The sequence below is a fragment of the Giraffa tippelskirchi genome, chromosome X (assembly GCF_054371585.1).
Source record: "Giraffa tippelskirchi isolate mGirTip1 chromosome X, T2T-mGirTip1v1.2.pri, whole genome shotgun sequence".
Lineage (NCBI taxonomy): Eukaryota > Metazoa > Chordata > Mammalia > Artiodactyla > Giraffidae > Giraffa > Giraffa tippelskirchi.
In genome coordinates this window covers 3284559-3298541 of record NC_137289.1, presented here as the reverse complement: position 1 = coordinate 3298541, position 13983 = coordinate 3284559, and positions in this window count along the sequence as shown.

The window sequence follows — 13983 nt, the reverse complement described above, 5'->3', positions numbered from 1 at the left end:
AGTCATGTTCAACTCTTTGCGACCCCATGGACTGCAGCACACCAGGCTTCACTGCTCTTCACTGTCTCCTTGAGTTTGCTCAGACTCATGTCCATTGAGTCGGTGATGCCATCCAACCATCTCATCCTGTGTCATCCCCTTCTCCTGCCTTCAATCTTTCCCAGCATCAGGGTCTTTTCCAATGAGTTGGCTCTTTGCGTCAGGTGGCCATAGGACTGGAGCTTCAGCATCAGTCCTTCCAATGAATATTCGGATTTGATTTCCTTTAGAGATTATCATGTTTATCACCATTTGAAAGATAAAGGAAACTGAGGCATAAAGAGATGAACATTAATAACTTGCCAGGGTCACACAGCTAGGAATTGGCAGAGCCAGGATTTGAATTTGAGCTTAAGTTGGTGTTCTTAACCCTTCAGGTGAGTTTCTGGAGGGTTAAGACTCCAGGTATATTTCTCCATTTATTCATGTCTTTCTATTCATCAGCAAATTATAGCATTTCTTATTAGGTTTCTTTCTAGGTATTAATAGTATTTCTTGCTATTATGATGTGAAATATTTCTACCATGACATTTTCTAATTAACTTTTGCTAGTGTATGAAAAAGCCATCGATTTTTATGTGGTAGTCAGCCATCTCTTTGAGTGCTTATTAGTGCCAATAGTTTTCAGGTTGATTTTCTTGGATTTTATAATTAGAAACACATATAATGACAGTTTGTCTCTTCCTTTCCAATATGTTTTTATATTCTTTATCTTAGTTCTAAGTATTTGCTAATTTCCACTGTAATTCTGTTTTCGACCCACTGGTTATTTAGAAATGTGTTGCTTAATTTACAGACCTATGGGGATTTTCTAGTTATCATTTTTTTTTTTTTTGATTTCTTGCTTAGTTCTACTATGGTCAAGCCAATGTACTCTGCTGATTTTGGTCCTTTGAAATGTGCTTTATGGCCCAATATATGGTCACTTTTGGTAAATGTTCCATATGCACTGAAAAAAAGTATATTCTGCCTTTTTAAAATGCAGTGTTCTATGAAAAATGTCAATTAGATCAAGTGTGTTAACCATATTCGCACATGCTATATACTTATTTTTCAGTCTGCTTATTCATTTTAGTAGCTAGTTTAGAGATTGCAACATGCATGGTTGAATTTTCAGAGCGTAATAGAAATTAGTACAGGACCATTCAAGGACCTTAAAACACTTATTTCATTTGCATTCTTCTGCCACTGGTGCTATTTATAATACATAATATTTATATTTATATGGCATTGTCAGTTTTATGTTATGTAATCAATATTTATTTATATTTCTCCATGTATCAATATGTATTTTCTCTTGTATCTAACAGCTTCCACTTGGGATAAAGTTTTGCCGCCTGAAGAGCACCCTTTAAGGTATTTCCTTTAGTGCAAGCGTCCTGGTGAGGACTTTTTTAGTTTAAAATGTCTCTGTTTTGCCTTCATTGGCAAAAGATAGCTTCATGAATAGAGAGTTCCAGACTGGCAACTATTTTATTTCATTACATTTAAGAGGCCATTTTGTTTGCTTCTGGTTTTTATTGTTTCAATCATATTTTTTCCTTTGACAGGGGTGTGCCTTTTTTTTTTTCTTCTGGCTGCATTTAAGATTTTTGCTTTGTCGTTGGTTTTAAGCAGTTTGACTATGATGTATGTAGGAGAAATTCTGCTTAAGTTTTACAAGACTTCTTGAATTTTTGCTTCAATGTGAGAATTTCAAGAATTTTGGAAAAGTCACAACTGTTATCTCCAGAATCGATATCTCCACATTGTTTTTCTTGCCTCTCCTTTTGAAACTCCAATCCCTTGTGCTCTATTTTTTCACATATAATTCTTTACCTTTATTTCTGTATTTTTAATCATTTTACTCCTCTGTGCTTCAGTCTGCGATTTCTTCTTCAGAATTATCTTCTTGTTCACTAGTTTTCCCTCCAGATATATTTAATCAGCTCTTAAACCTACCTGTTAAGCTCTTAATTCATTGATTTCCATGAGTCTGCCGAAATCTCAGCTCAGCTGCTTAGCTTCTTATCCACAGCTTTTCAGAATCAGCAATTTCTTAGAAGGCTGAAGCCCCACCAAACGCCAGACTCACCTCCCCAAGCTTCAATCCTCTCTGGAATCTTGGCCCTGCAAATCTTCTCTTCTCTGTTAGTTCCCTTTCAAAGAAGTGTTTTTAAATATTTCACCCAGTTTCTCTAGCTATTTTCAGTGGAAGTGTTGGTAGGGTATAATCTAGTCTAACATTGCTGGAAGTGGATTTTCTCCATTATTTTGGGAGGCAGCACACTGGCTAAATGGCTTTGAACTGTGTCTGGCACAATAATATGTACTGAATAAGTTTTTGATATTATTAGACTTGAAATTAGCCTATAGTTCCCTTTTTGTGTTATTCTAGATAAGTTTTAGTATCATGATTCTGACAGCTTTGTAAAATAAGTTATATAGCATTGCATATTTCTCTATCCTCCAGAACTCTTTATATAACATAGAGATTATCTATTCTTTGAAGAGTTGATAGAACTCATCCATAAAATTACTTACTGTATGGTCAGGCCATTCCAGTTGACTGTTCTCTTGCTCTCGTACATGTCTCCAGCTCGACCAGTTCTGCTTCACTCACACAACTATCCAACCCTCTTAATTATAGGGCTTAGTCCATAACTGCCTACAGGCTTGCCCCCTGCCCTATGCCAATGGTTTCCCTGGTAACTGATGACCCCCCACCTGATGTCAATTCTCCCTATAAATGGTAGTCGCCTCCTTCTCTCCCAAGTAGTAAAGGTGGCTGCCATGTCCTGCCAGCTGTCTGCTATACACAGAGGGGTGTCCCTCCAGGAGCCTTTGTTTTGGACGTGTAAGATGCCCCTGTCCAATAAACCACTGATGTCTCTGTCACTGTGTTCGAGCTCATTCTTTGGTCTTGAAGCTAGGCAGTTATATGGCTTTCAGGCCTGTGGGATCCAGCCCAACACTTGGACTAATTATTATTGTAGTGATTAACTTTTGGCTATGTTTTTAATTTGTCCTTTAGTTATTCTCACACAGCAATTATTCACAAATTCTGTTAAGAAATCAGGAATTATTCCTGTTTAGGTTTTATATCTCTTCTTGAAAAATTTTTAAATTTCTAAATTTAAAAATTTCTCGTAGACTTTTGTATAGCAGCCATTCTGACTGGTGTGAAACGGTATCTCATTGTGGTTTTGATTTGCATTTCTCTAATAATGAGTGATGCTGTGGCAGAGTCTGTGGCTACACTTCAGTTGATATTTCTAATATCATTTGTGTTTCTCTTGCTTTTTAAATCACACCTGACCAATTTTACTTTATGCAACTTTTAAGAAAAGAGGTTTTGTTTTTATGGTTCAAATCTTCTGTTGTTATATCAATTAGCATGTGTGGCTTTGGGGCTGAGGTGGTTTATAGCCCTCTCTTCCCCTGCCTTAGTGACATGGAGGCCACATGTTCAAGGGGGGAACAAGGCAGATTGAGTGACACCCAACCCACATCAGGTTCTATTTAAAAAGTAACCCTTAACTTTGTTCAGTCACTGAGATATCAAGGTTTATTTGTAACTGTGATATTGTCAAGCCAATTCTGATTAGTACAGGCAGTAAAAATTTTGCTATCCTAAAACACAGTCAAATTTTTAGTTTCATTGCTGTTTAAAAGCGATTTTGTATTATTGGCCTCTACTTGTGTAAACCTTTATTTTGTAGTTGTTTTGAATTTATCTCATTTTTAAAATCTTTTCAAAGTATTAAGGACTTTGAGGTAGGAAAGGGCATGTATTCAGTCCCGCTTTGATCCAACCTCTATCTTTCTTTGTATTCTGGAAGAATTTGCTTCTTGTAGCTGAAAATGGATGTTTAAAGAAACAAGGTAGTAATATTCCATTGTGTATATGTACCACAGCTTCCTTATCCATTCATCTGCTGAGGCATCTAGGCTGCTTCCATGTCCTCGTTATTATAAACAGTGCTGCGATGAACATTGGGGTACACGTGTCTCTACACAATGGAATATTACTCAGCCATTAAAAAGAATACATTTGAATCAGTTCTAATGAGGTGGATGAAACTGGAGCCTATTATACAGAGTAAAGCAAGCCAGAAAGAAAAACACCAATACAGTATACTAACACATATATATGGAATTTAGTAAATCGGTAAAGATAACCCTGTATGCGAGACAGCAAAAGAGACACAGATATATAGAACAGTATTATGGACTCTATGGGAGAGGGCGAGGGTGGGATGATATGGGAGAATGCCACTGAAGCATGTAAATTATCATATGTGAAACGAATTGACAGTCCAGGTTCAATGCAGGGTGCTCGGGGCTGGTGCACCAGGATGACCCAGAGGGATGGGATGGGGAGGGAGGTGGGAGGGGGGTCCTGGAAGGGGAACACATGTACACCCATGGTGGATTCATGTCAATGTATGGCAAAACCAATACAATATTGTAAAGTTAAAAAATAGATAAACTAATTAAAAAAAAAAGAAACAAGGTAGTAAACATCATGTAGCCTTTATCATTTTAGTGCTAAGGAAACATGGGCTTTGTAACTTCAATCTCATTATTGATAAGTCAGTAGGTAGTGAGCTATAAACATGAACCCTTCCCCTCCTTCATTGCCCTGACTATGTCTTTGTCTTCTGATAACATCTCAGGTAAAATTCACAGCATTCAGGTCACTTGCAGCATGAAAAACTCCACTACAGGCTAATTCAATCAATTGCAAATTTGAATCTCAGAGCCTCCCCTCCTCAGCCAATGCCAGCTAAACTTCTCCCTGGAGCTAATCTCTCTCTGGAGCTAATCTCTCCAGAGATTTCCCTCTGACAACTAACTCTTCCCTCCTGTGGATCTACCTTTCTACTTAGATGTAGAAATGATTTTTTAGTCCTGTGGAATGTGTGCAAAGATAAGGCAATTTAGATCATAGGGTTACTCAGAAGCTATCATTGACAGAGTTGAACACAGCAGAAAAGATCTTATTCAGCATACTTTAATCACATACATCCTAAAGAAATGCTTACAGAGATGAAAGGCCATAATACTCTCATATTGGTTTTAATTTTTTTTAATATTGTATTCATACTACTGGTGATAAACATTTTGTATTCGTTCTTTCAGAGATTGGTAAAGCTTAAGTATGCATGAGTTGTTGGTAAAGATTTAAGATTCTGGAGTATGGAAGTGCCAATACAGACACAGTTTGTCTCCTCCAGGAGCTTACATTCTAGTAAGGGGTAAATATACCAGAAGCAAGTAAATAAAAGTTGTGGTAAGTGATAATAAAGAAATAAAACTGGAGGATGTGGTAGAGAGTGAAGGGAGACTACTCTGAGGAAGGATATTTGAGACAACATCTGAAGGAGGCAGGGAACTCAGGCCAGAAGCTGTTGCCAGAGCCTTCTCACAGTATGATGACCAGATATGAAGAGAAGCAGATGAGCTAAAGATAAAGTTTAGAAATGGAATCATAAAGACACACTGGCACATTTTCTGGGGAAGATAAGGAAATAGCAGGAATCAAGGATGATCCCTAGGTTTGAGGTTTAAACAACTGTGTTAACAGTGGTACCATTTACTGAACTAGGGACTTCCCTGGTTCCTCAGATGGTAAAGAATCTGCCTGCAATGCAGGAGACCTGGGTTCGATTCCTGGGTTGGGAAGATCCCCTGGAGGAGGAAATGGCAAGCCACTCCAGTATTCTTGCCTGGAGAATCCCATGGATAGAGGAGCCTGGTGGGTTACAGTCCATAGGGTCACAAAGAGTCAGACATGACCGAGCGACTAACACTTACTGAGATAGAGTAGCATCGGAACATATACATTACCACATGTAAAAGAGATAGTGGGGACCCACTGTATAGCACAGGGAGCTCAGCTCAGTGCTCTGTGATGACCGAGAGGGGTGGGATGGGGTGGGGGTGGAAGGGAGACTCAAGAGGCAGGGAATATATGTATTCTTATGGCTGACTCATGCTGTTGCACAGCAGAAACTACCACAACATTGTAAAGCAATTAGCTTCCAATAAAAAATATAGGACTCAAGTATAGTGAGAGCTGGCCCATGACTACAACATTTCTATCCTAATTTTTGTAAAGCAGTTTACAAGGAAGAACATCTCTGTAAAAAAAGGAAGCTTGAATAAATGCTGGAGAGGGTGTGGAGAAAAGGGAACCCTCTTACACTGTTGGTGGGAATGCAAACTAGTACAGCCACTATGGAGAACAGTGTGGAGATTCCTTAAAAAACTGGGAATAGAACTGCCATATGACCCAGCAATCCCACTGCTGGGCATATACACCGAGGAAACCAGAATTGAAAGAGACGCGTGTACCCCAATGTTCATCGCAGCACTGTTTACAATAGCCAGGACATGGAAGCAACCTAGATGTCCATCAGCAGACGAATGGATAAGGAAGCTGTTGTACATATACACAATGGAATATTACTCAGCCATTAAAAAAAATGCATTTGAATCGGTTCTACTGAGATGGATGAAACTGGAGCCCATTATACAGAGTGAAGTAAGCCAGAAAGAAAAACAACAATACAGTATACTAATGCATATATATGGAATTTGAAAGATGGTAACGATAACCCTATATGCGAGACAGAATAAGAGACACAGATGCATGGAACAATTTTATGGACTCTGAGGGAGAAGGTGAGGGTGGGACGTTCTGGGAGAATAGCATTGAAACATGTATATTATCATATGTGAAACAGAACACCATTCCATGTTCGATGCATGTGACAAGGGCTCAGGGCCGGGGCAATGGGATGATCCAGAAGGATGGGATGGGGAGGGAGGTGGGTGGGGGGTCCAGGAAGGGGAACACATGTAAACCCATGGCTGATTCATGTCAATGTATGGCAAAAACTATTACAATATTGTAAAGTAATTAGCCCCCAACTAAAATAAATAAATTTATAAAAAAAAAAAAAAAAGGAAGCTTGGAGAAATAACAATAGCTCACTAAGATATATTCACAGAATCAAAGAGAATTCTCTTAATTTTCCGCTCAATTACCTGCAGCCATCTCCCACACCAGAAGAAGGCTATAACTTTCACTCCAACAATTAGAATGCTGAATACAAGGCCAGAGCCCTTTCACATGTGACAGACAGGTAAGACAAAGAGTTAAATATTTTCCTCATTACAGCCTGATGCAAAACAAGTAAAAGAATTAAAATTTGTAACAAAGATGAGTAAGATCCCTAATTGTACCCAGGTGTTTGTAGTTCCCTAAATCTTGCTGTAAATTATATGCTATTTATATTTAATACTTATGCTAATACTAGTTACCATTATGCACAGTTGATTTAGTAAAGTGTTCTCTTGTATGAAAAAAACTGTAAATTAGTGGAAAATCATGATAATTCTCTTTAATTCTGTTTATCATGCTGAGCTGTTCATGACATGATATCATAACCAAAACACACCTTCCACTTGTCAGCAGCTTATTCAAATTGCCGATAAAACAAGGGTGAAATAAACAGCCTCTGGAGTGTTAACCTCGTATAGCAAAGGGTATAAGGAGACTGCAAACAACATAGCTACTAAAGAGTCACCAACGTGAAGAAGCATTGTCAGACTAACAAGCTGCTGCTGCTGCTGCTAAGTCGCTTCGGTCGTGTCCGACTCTGTGCGACCCCATAGCCGGCAGCCCACCAGGCCCCACCATCCCTGGGATTCTCCAGGCAAGAACACTGGAGTGGGTTGCCATTTCCCTCTCCAATGCATGAAAGTGAAAAGTGAAAGTGAAGTTGCTCAGTCATGTCCGACTCTTCGCGACCCCATGGACTGCAGCCCACCAGGCTCCTCCGTCCACGGGATTTTCCAGGTAAGAGTACTGGAGTGGGTTGCCATTGCCTTCTCCCAGACTAACAAGAATTATAGCAAATAGTCCCTTGAAGTAGAATCACTCAGCAAGTAACATGCATATTATTTTTCATATTTACATAAGTAAATCTTTGCAACAAAAAGAATCTTATCTCACTGCTTCCAAAAGTAAGTTCCAAGCCAATGAATGGCACAGATGTATAAATTAAATTAGCCATATCAATGTATTTTTTAAAGTATTGGGTTCATCAAAATTTCAGTTGTTTATTTTTCCTGAGACAAAAATATTTCTCTTAGCAAAAAAAAATTTGGTTGAATCAGAGGTAGATATAGTAAACAACACAAAGTTTTTCAAATGTTTCAAAGAAATAATACCTATGTAACTCCAGCACTAGTCACATTATCAGGGACAGAAGAGGTAATTCAGGCCATTTTTCATTTGTGTCATGGCTGTCAGTAAACTCAAAACCAAATATGAATTTAAATCACAGTCATGCTATCAATATGATAGCCTATTTCTTTCCTCATTTCCTTGATCCCCATTTTATATTTTTTCTTGGTGAGTAGGCAGTGGTATTTCACAGAGCTGAAATGCCCATCTCATCCACTCTGGAAATCCCAATTTCTTTTCATCTGTCTTCTTCCCAGACTTGTTCTCTGTAAACCATGAAGATAACCACAAGTTGTACCTTAAGATCTTGGGCTTAGTAAATTTGCCTTGTAGTACAATATGGTTTACTGAAAACAAGTGAAGGAATTTACAAAATCATTTCTTTTTCTTGAGGGTTTGATCAGATGACTTAAGGTTTTACCATTAAGCAATGGTTAGTGTGATGGTTTGTGATAATGGTTGAAAGCAGACATCAATATGCTTTGGAAACCATTCAAGAGATTGGTAGACCTATGGTCCAGCAATCCAGTTCTGGGTATATAACCAAAGGAATTATAACCAAGATATGAAAGAGACACCGCACTACTGTGTCCACTGCAGCATTATTCACAACAGCCAAGGCATGGAAGCAACCTAACTGACCGTCAACAAATGAGTGGGTTAAAAAAAAAAATGTATTCTATACTTACAATGGAATATTATTCAGCCTTTAAAAAGAAAGAAACCCTGCCATTTATGACAATACGGATGAGCATGGAGGACATTATACCAAGTGAAACAAGCCAGACACAGAAAGAAAAATACTACGTGATACCACTTATACTGAGAAATCGAAAATAGTCAAACTCATAGAAGCAGAGGGTGGAATAGTGATTGCCAGGGGCTGGAAGGAGGGGAAACAGGAGATATTAGCTGAAAAATACAAAGTTTCAGTTATGCAAGATGAATGAAAGCCTAGAGATATACAGCATACTGCCTGTAGTAAACAGTACTGTACTGTGTACTTAAAATTTTACTAATAGGTTAGATCTGTTAAGAGTTCTTATCACACACATGCATACAAAATAATAATAATAATAGAGTAGGAGAAATCATTTTGAGGTGATGGATAGGTTTATAGCATAGATTGTGGTAATGGTTTGCTGTTCAGTTTGTTCTTCTGTAATATGCAGATAGTTTTTTTAATCCCTAGTTGTAACTCATGACAGTGTTGTAATATCCCATAAAATGACATGTGTGAAATTATTTTGCAAACCATCAAGGGCTAAATCTACCTAAAAGATTAGAGATGGGAGACTTAAATAGCAGCCAAGCCAACAAAATCAGAGCAGAAATGGCAATTGTTTAGGGTGTTTTTTTTTTTTAATTTTTTCACACATGCCATTTAGTTTCACATTCTTTATAACCCAGTATTAGTATGTAGAATATTCCTGTGATCTATTCCTCTAATAGCCTCTGCTTTTCTTTATCTTTTCAGTGTCTCCATTTGATGCAGGTAAATCTTGAGTCTCTCGGGTGGCCACTTCCACCTGTTTTCCCTTTGCTCCCCTTTTCTCCTTTGTTTGCACTTTTCTATCTGAAGATTCATCCTTTCCTGCTGCCTTCTTTGGTTTTGTTTCCACTTTGGCAGGAGCACATTTAGTTGACAACCTTCCAGATCTCCTTTTGGGCTCCTCCTCCCCGGCCCCTGATGCAGAGCTGACCTTCCTCTGGGGCACCCTGGCAGCAAGGTGGACATGTACTAGGAGTGCAGAGAGGAGTCTGGAAGCTGGTCTGCCTGGCCACGGCTGCTCCTTCTGCTGCTGGAGCAGCTATGGGCTATTCTTGTTTGTTTGTTTGTTTTGTGTGTTTTTGTTTTGTTTTTTATTCTCTTTCCTTTTCACCCAGACCACCTCCCCAGTTTCTACTCAAACACACCCTGGGTGCCTCTTCAGGAGAGGAAAAATGAGAGGAAAATGATTACTGGATTACTTTGTGTGATGTTGCGTAAGGACATATAGACCTGGGCCAACATATCTGATTAAATCCATAGACAAATGCATATGTACTCACACACACCACAGTAATGTCCTCATCCTCCTTTTTTCACCTAGTACATCACATGATAAAGGGGTGACATGGTCTTTGGGAAGTCTGTAATCTAGGTCACATTATTAACTTGCTCACCCAGTGAGATGCTCCACTGATTTCACATGTTCTGTTTCTATTTTAATATGAATTGAGGCAGAGCTAAATCATCTTAAAGCATCTGTCGATAGGCAGTTATCCAGACACTTAGTGTCATGTTCTTCATAACCCAGTATTAGCATTTGGAATATTTTTGAGATCCATTTATATAACAGCTTCTGAGTTTTTCTCATTTCTTCTACTTTATATTTCAAATTGATCTTTGATCCTGAATATTCATTGGAAGGACTGATGCTGAAACTGAAACTCTAATACTTTGGTCACCTGATTCGAAGAACTGACTCACTGGAAAAGACCCTGATACTGGGAAAGATTGAAGGCGGGAGGAGAAGGGGACGGCAGAGGATGAGATGGTTGGATGGCATCATGGACTCGATGGACATGAGTTTGTGTAAGCTCCAGGAGTCGGTGATGGACAGGGAGGCCTGGTGTGCTGCAGTCTATGGGGTTGCAGAGAGTCAGACCTGACTGAGTGACTGAACTGAACTGGGGCCCTAAGTTGTCACAGACTTCATCAGGAAGCAAAAGTAATATATGTCAGTAATTATCCCTTGGATTTATACAAAGTGCTTTGAAAACAGCCCAGTGCTATTTATTTGACCACAAGTGTCACTTCACTTCCCTCCATCTATTTCTTCATCTGAAAATGGTGATAATATTGGTGATTTAAACAGCCTATTTGAGATATGGTCACTCAACCAATTAGAAATTGACCTAATCACTTTCTCATTCCACTCCCTTTTCTCCATCTTGTCCACGAGGATATCATGAATGACTTTGTCAGATGCCTGGCTGAAATCCAAATTCACTATGTTCAACATTTCCCTTATCTACAAGGATAGTACGAAACCTGATCAAAAATTGAAAAGAATGCTGTATGGCTCAGGAAACACAAACAGGGCCTCTGCATCAATCTAGAGGGGTGGGATGAGGCGGGAGATGGGAGGGAGGTTCAAAAGTCAGGGGATGATTCATGATGAGGTTTGACAGAAAACAACAAAATTCTGTAAAGCAATTATCTTTCAATTAAAAAATAAATTAAAAAGAAGAAAATTGAAAAGGAGAAGAAGGAAATGAGGTGGTTTCTCTACAAGTGCCCACAAGACATATGTTTCCATTTGGCCTAATGTCAGAACTTCAGCTTCACTGGTGGATATTTTCTAAAAATGACCATTTGTTCACTTTGAAAGTAAAATCAGCTTTTCCCCAGTTATCACTTCTCCTCAACACTGTTTCTTAAAAGTCCTGTAGAGGAGCTTACATCCAACAGGAGAAAAAAGTTTGGAGGTCATAGCTCATAGATGCAGATCCACATTCATTCCTCCCTTGACTTCAAAGCACATTCAATTCCTCCCAAGGAATTTCACAGCCCTCCTGGGTCCATGACAGCATCACTGGAAATGTCCTGAGGAGGCGCTAAAGTCACTGTGTACACTTTATTTTCATTTCAAGTAACATTCACAGAGGGACCACTCTATGCCAAGGTCCTATGGACACAAAGGAACTCTTTTCACATAGTTTACTGCATAGTGTAAAGGACAGATTCATGAACAAATAAACATTGGCCTAATATCAGAACTTCAGCTTCACCGGTGTGTATTTTCTAAAAATGACCATTTATTCACTTTGAAAGTAAAATCAGCTTTTCCCCAGTTGTCACTTCTCCTCAACAGTTTTATGTGCATTTGAACTTACATTAAAGCAGCTATGGTTTCAACTCGCTCATCCTCTCATTTTTATGGGTATTTCTGTTCTAGCTAAGGATGGGGCCAAGTATGACTTGGTTTATCATAGGACAAGATGGGGGAGGGAGGTGGGAGGGGGTTCAGGATGGGGAACACATGTAAACCCATGGCTGATTCATTTCAATGTATGGCGAAAACCACTACAATATTGTAAAGTAATTAGCCTCCAACTAAAATAAATAAATTGATAATAAAAAAAAAAAGATGGGCTGGATGAGACTGAGACCTGAAAATATGCTGGATTAGTATAGCAAAACAGGTACATGGATGACAAGCCCTTCTCTACATTCTAGAAAACAATTTGCTCTGGAGGGTTAATGTGCTGTGTAGCAACAGCTATAGCTCAGAGAGGTGGGATGACAAGGGTTCAAGTCTAGTAGATACTTAATCTCCCAATGGGTGGCACAAGTACAATAATGGGAAATTTAAATACCAAGAAAGCAAGCCATCGGCATCAAGATGATTCACAAGCAGGTATCAAGTCCTGGCCACTTGGCTGAAGTTCAAGGGAAGTTCTCCAGTTACCAGTTGCCCTACCTACAGTACATTCTGAGATAGTAAAATTGACAGTTTAAGTCAACATAGTTGGCCTCACTGTGCATCTGAAAGGCTAGTGTTCCCCATGGATAGTATGTCTCAACTCTAGAATTACCTACAGATAGAAAAGGCAGAGGAACAAGAGATAAAATTGCCAACATCTGCTGGATCATCAAAAAAGCAAGAGAATTCCAGAAAAAAAACATCTATTTCTGCTTTATTGACTATGCCAGAGCCCTTGACTGTGTGGATCACCACAAACTGTGGAAAATGCTGAAAGAGATGGGAATACCAGAGCACCTGACCTGCCTCTTGAGAAACCTGTATGCAGGTCAGGAAGCAACAGTTAGAACTGGACATGGAACAACAGACTGGTTCCAAATAGGAAAAGGAGTACGTCAAGGCTGTATATTGTCACCCTGCTTATTTAACTTATATGCAGAGTACATCATGAGAAATGCTGGGCTGGAGGAAGTGCAAGCTGGTATCAAGATTGCCAGGAAAAATATCAATAACCTCAGATATGCAGATGACACCACCCTTATGGCAGAAAGTGAAGAAGAACTAAAGAGCCTCTTGATGAAAGTGAAAGAGGAAAGTGAAAAAGTTGGCTTAAAGCTCAACGTTCAGAAAACTAAGATCATGGCATCTGGTCCCATCACTTCAGGGCAAATAGATAGGGAAACAGTGGAAACAGTGGCTGACTTTATTTTGGGGGGCTCCAAAATCACTGCAGATGGTGATTGCAGCCATGAAATTAAAAGATGCTTTCTCCTTGGAAGGAAAGTTATGACCAACCTAGATAGCATATTAAAAAGCAGAGACATTACTTTGTCAAAAAAGATCCGTCTAGTGAAGGCTGTGGTTTTCCCAGTGGTCATGTATGGATGTGAGAGTTGGACTATAAAGAAAGCTGAGCGCTGAAAAATTGATGCTTTTGAACTGTGGTGTTGGAGAAGACTGTTGAGAGTCCCTTGGACTGCAAGGCGATCCAACCAGTCCATCCTAAAGGAGATCAGTCCTGGGTGTTCATTGGTAGGACTGGTGTTGAAGCTGAAACTCCAATACTTTGGCCACCTCATGCGAAGAGCTGACTCATTTGAAAAGACCCTGATGCTGGGAAAGATTGAGGGCAGGAGGAGAAGGGGACGACAGAGGATGAGATGGTTGGATGGCATCACCGACTCAATGGACATGGGTTTGGGTGGACTCCGAGAGTTGGTGATGGAGAGGGAG